The 5478-nt window shown below is 43.3% G+C and overlaps 1 pseudogene; it reads right to left on the reverse strand.

Moving 5' to 3' along the window:
* The window catches only part of LOC119279472, a 35164-nt pseudogene extending 30596 nt beyond the window's left edge, over positions 1-4568 (reverse strand).
* Positions 4569-5478: the final 910 nt, after the last annotated feature.

Here is a 5478-nt window from a genome sequence, read left to right on the forward strand (position 1 = left end):
TAGGGCACACCTAGCACCTCTCATTGTAATGTCATGCATCGTCATGCTTATGTTTGCATTATATTTATTGTTTCTTGCCCCTGTTCTCTCCGGTAGACTATGAGGCTGATGGCGTTGATGCCCCGATCGACTACAGTGTTGACGACCCCTCATTGCCAGAGCAACCAGGCAACCCCCCCCCCCCCTTGATCACCCGATATCACCTATTCATTCTACTGTTTGCATTAGAGTAGTGTAGCATGTTACTGCTTTCGTTAATCCTATTCTGTTGCATAGCCTGTCATTGTTGCTACAATTGTTGATTCCTTACGTGCAATCCTAAATGCTTAGTATAGGATGCTAGTTTATCATCAATGGACCTACATTCTTGTCTGTCTGCCATGCTATACTATCGGGCCATGATCACTCGAGAGGTGATCATGGATATATAGTATGCTATGCATACATACTATTCAGATGGTGACTAAAGTCGGGTCGGCTCGTCGAGTACTCGCGAGTGATTCACAGATTGGGGGATGAAAGGACATTTGTCCCGACGGCCCTCTGAGTGGATCTTTGTGGCGGAGCGACAGGGTAGGTTGAGACCACCTAGGTGAGAGGTGGACCTGGTCCCTGGTCGGCGTCCGCGGTTACTTCACAATAACACGTTTAACGAGATCTTGGTATTTGATCTGAGTGTGGCCACTGGCCTATATGCACTAACCAATTACACGGGAACCATTATGGGCACTTGACGTCGTGGTATCAGCCGAAGCCTTCTTGACGTCAACGACTGAGCGGCGTGCGCCGGGTTGGACCACATAACACAACTTCCTTTGTAATGGATGTTTCTAGGTCTGCTCATCGGCTGCCCTCGCAACATGCAGGTGTGTAATGGGCGATGGGCCCAGACCCCTACGCGCATAGGATTTAGACCGGCGTGCTGACCTCTATGTTGATCCTAGGTAGGGCTGCGACGTGTTGATCTTCCGAGGCCGGGTATGACCCAGGAAAGTCTGTCCGGCCAGAGGGATCGAGCGTGTTGGGAAATGTGGTGCACCCCTCCAGGGAAGTTTATCTATTCGAATAGCCGTGTCCCTCGGTAAAAGGACGACCCGGAGTTGTATCTTGACCTTATGACAACTAGAACCAAATACTTAATAAAACACACCCAGACAAGATCCAGAGACAACCAAGTGATCGCTTTCTCATAGCGCGACGAGGAGAGGATCGCCGGGTAGGATTATGCTATGGGATGCTACTTGGTGAACTTACCAGCTACTCTCTTCTACATGCTTCAAGATGGAGGCTGCCAGAAGCGTAGTCTTCGATAGGACTAGCTATCCCCTTCTTATTCTGGCATTCTGCAGTTCATTCCACCAATATTGCCCCTTTACACAGATACTCATGCATATGTAGTGTGGATCCTTGCTTGCGAGTACTTTAGGTGAGTACTCATAGTCGCTTTGCTCCCTCTTTCCCCCTTTTTCTCTTCTTCTCGGACGTCGCAACTAGATGTTGGAGCCCAGGAGCCAGACGCCACCGTCGACAACGACCCCTACTACACCGAGGGTGCCTATTACTACGTGAAGGCTGCTAACGACCAGGAGTAGTTTAGGAGGATCCCAGGCAGGTGGCCTGCGCCTCTTTCGATCTGTATCCCAATTTGTGCTAGCCATCTTATGGCACCTTGTTTAACTTATGTCTGTACTCAGATATTGTTGCTTCCGCTGACTCATTTATGATCGAGCACTTGTATTCGAGCCCTCGAGGCCCCTGGCTTGTAATATGATGCTTGTATGTCTTATTTTACTTTTAGAGTTGTGTTGTGATATCTTCCCATGAGTCCCTGATCTTGATCGTACACGTTTGCGTGCATGATTAGTGTATGGTCAAATCAGGGGCGTCACAGTTGCCTGATTCAGTAGAGCAATTGGTACATAAAATTTTACTCAAAAATGTCCAGACGTGTCTAATTCGATAAAGATGGACATGGGTGCCAAAAGAACATAGGCACCAAGCCAGTGTGGCCTTGGTAACAAATTTCCAATTTCTACAAATATTCAAGTAAAAATGGAGAGAATGCACCCTTAGAAATGTACAAAATTATTAGATGACTAATATTTGTGTTATATTGCTTAGACCTAGATGTAGGGTATATATAGAGTACAATATGAGAGAGAAAGACTTGTAGTACAAAACAAGTCATAGTAGGTTTAAGCTATTCTGTCTCTATCTCCTTATTTCTACCTTAAACACATTTATATTTTAATATCCCCCCTCAGTCGTAGCGGGAGTGAATCGGATGATTATGACTAAATTTGAAGTCTCATGCTTCCATCGTCTTCTCGACTATGTCGTTATCAACTGCTTTAGCACCTAGAGTGGTGACTGCATCCCCTTCTAGTGCCTTCCTTGTCTCTCTTCTATTCCCACCTGCAGCCACAACGGGAGTGGCCAGGTGAATTCTCCGATATAAAACCATCTCTTCGTTCCAAATTAAGAAGCTTGAATGTTGCTATGGTGGAAGCACGGGTCTAACTAAAAGGGATGAAAATCAAGGAAATATTGGAAACATACAATAATACTAAAAATTTAGTCATCTTATGTTGAATATTTACATGCTTTGCTTCTGCATTTGTTACAAAACATCATAGTGTGCTTAAGATTAATATCACAAATAGTCAACTGTAACTCATCACAAGTCTAAATTATATTGCTCATTATTTGAATTCCAACTGAAATTAAATTATAGAAGCACTAATATCCTACTGAAAAGACCTTCCAGCTTTCAGCAAGACTACTTCTACATACTCTATATTGTGGGGAAGCTACCCATATCATTGATAATCAGTAATACTATTCAGGAGATCACGACCATTCACAATGGATAGCCGAATAGCTTTGCATTCATGATGAATGAGTAAAAACCACCTTGCTAGTAAGCATGATAATAGCCATGATATTGCCTCTCTCAAAGATTCTATCGATTCTGAATGCAGGTGTCCATCATAATCCACAAGAATACTTTAATAACTATTGCAGAGAAGTTGGTAAGATCTAGCATAAACAGTATACTTCTTGATGCTTCATCAACTCACCTTCTATATCACATATTATATGGGTCAGTTTTGGCCTGACTAGCCCATAAACTCACTTTCTCTATATCTGTACTGGCCTCTACATATTAAAAGTTTGGAGGTACTCCAGTGACAAGAAATGACAACCCTTCACTTAAAGAAAAAACACACAAAACTAATGTGCAAGGGCGACCAACCATCGAAATTATCTGAATGTAGCATATCAATACAGAAATGGTATGCACTCCTACTGAGTCTTTTCCTTTTCCATTCAAGAGTATTTAATATTTGTTCTTCTTCGCTCTCCATCTCTTCTTCAGCCTCCTTGCCGAGTTCATGATCAAAGCCCAATAAATGCAATAATCCATGAACCTGATGAATATTAAGTTGGTTAGCAGAGAATAGGCTTGCAAGCAACCTATTCCAACACTAAACAATACATGGAGATTTCTTCACAAGATACACCAGAAGTAGCATCTAAGTAATTATTTGTACACATAAGGTAGTCAAGCTGTCAAGCCAATAGGCAAAACTTGAATCTTTGTCTTGGTACGCAACTGTCAAACATAGCACTAATTCAAAATAAAAACCCATGAAGTAAATACAAACCTAGGATGTGCGTTGTTTGCAACCCAATTGGCCAAGCCAATGTTTGGGTAAGGCCACCTCTTTGGCTAGTGATTGGATTGATGCCAATCCATTGGCGTGCCCTCTAATATTGCATACCACTTGCCAACTAGATCATATCCAAAGTTGAGTTGCCAAATTTTGGCATGACAATTGTCTTCCAAGCAATTACTAGCCAAAGAAGGCAAATGTTGGCAAGTTTCGACATAGCCAAACATTGGCTTGCCAAAACATTGTCACTGTGGTTGCAAACCACGCATAGCTCCCTCTAGCTATACCTGGTGTAGTGTCGATATTGATCCGATTTTAAGCTTCAAAATAATATATTGATCCAATTCCCTTCATGTTTAATTTTAACTACAAACAGAAATACACGGGCACCCCAATGAGGAAAAAAGTGATGGTAGCAACAAATCAAAGAGACTTAACCATGAGAATTCTATCTCATCAAGAAGTGCATGGCCTCTTCTTCCGCTTATTGTCTGGCTGTCTCAACAGAAATTACCACATCACCTAGTTACAGCCGTTCAACCAAAAACAAGTAACCAACAAGTAAATCAGAAGATCTGATAGAAACATCTGTAATAAATAAACTAGTAGTTCAATAGCACGTCTTACAATGGGAATATCGAGCCCTGGGATATGCTGCGACATGGACAGAACGTCTGTCGCGTGGTCTTCATCCCTCCATTCCTTGTTCAGCTTCATGATGAAACCATCAGCACAAAGCAGTAGAGAGACATCAACGCTATCGTACTTATCCACATTGCTTATACAAGGGTCTTTGGTCTTGTACCCCGAGTTCTGCAAATCATGGAATGCCAACTTCGTTGCCTTCCCAATATCATTTCAAAGTGCTTCTGCAATACTCTGCGTCGCCATTCGTAATTAGACATAATTTACTGAAAAAGGCTTTCGCCCCGCTTTATAAATAAAGCAAACCACCACAGTCACAAAGTAACACAGAGTTCACCCACACACACAGAAAGTTGCACAACATGAGAGTACAAGAGGGTTATGCTGAGGGCACAGCTCAACAAGCCATGAAAACAAAAAGCAATGGTGGATACACCGCAGCTAAGAAGCTAATCCGGCTCAAGTGGTGGAGGAGGAGGAGGCGGCACCAAGCGGAGAGCCATCACGCGAAGGTCGGTAATGATGTTATTAATGGCGTCGCGGTTCTGGTTGCGGTTAAGCGACCGGCAGAGGTGCAAATAACCATATATTTTGAATATTGCGTTGGTGGACGTCGAAGAGGCACACGCTGGATGACAAGCTTATTACGCACGGTCCAACGCGTCCAAGCAAGGACCCCAATGAGCAGCCACCTAATGTGGCGGCCCGACGGGGAAGAAGCCTAGACCTCGGCGAGGAGGCCTGGAAGTTGGTGTTACACCAAATACCCCTGACAACCTCACGGAGGTAGCTCCAGAGGAACTAGGCAGAAACGCACGAGAAGAAGATGTGATTCGAGGTTTCCTCAGTCCCACATAGGGGGCAGATCCCATCGCCCAAGCCATTCTGTTTTAACACCTCTACGCCGGATGGAAGCTGCTACTTCTTGAGCTTGCGTTGGTTTTTCCCTTGAAGAGGATGAAGGAAATATGCCCTAGAGGCAATAATAAAGTTATTATTTATTTCCTTATATCATGATAAATGTTTATTATTCATGCTAGAATTGTATTAACCGGAAACATAATACATGTGTGAATATATAGACAATTAGAGTGTCACTAGTATGCCTCTACTTGACTAGCTTGTTAATCAAAGATGGTTATGTTTCCTAACCATG

The sequence above is a fragment of the Triticum dicoccoides genome, chromosome 3B, assembly GCF_002162155.2.
Source record: "Triticum dicoccoides isolate Atlit2015 ecotype Zavitan chromosome 3B, WEW_v2.0, whole genome shotgun sequence".
In the NCBI taxonomy this organism is placed as follows: domain Eukaryota; kingdom Viridiplantae; phylum Streptophyta; class Magnoliopsida; order Poales; family Poaceae; genus Triticum; species Triticum dicoccoides.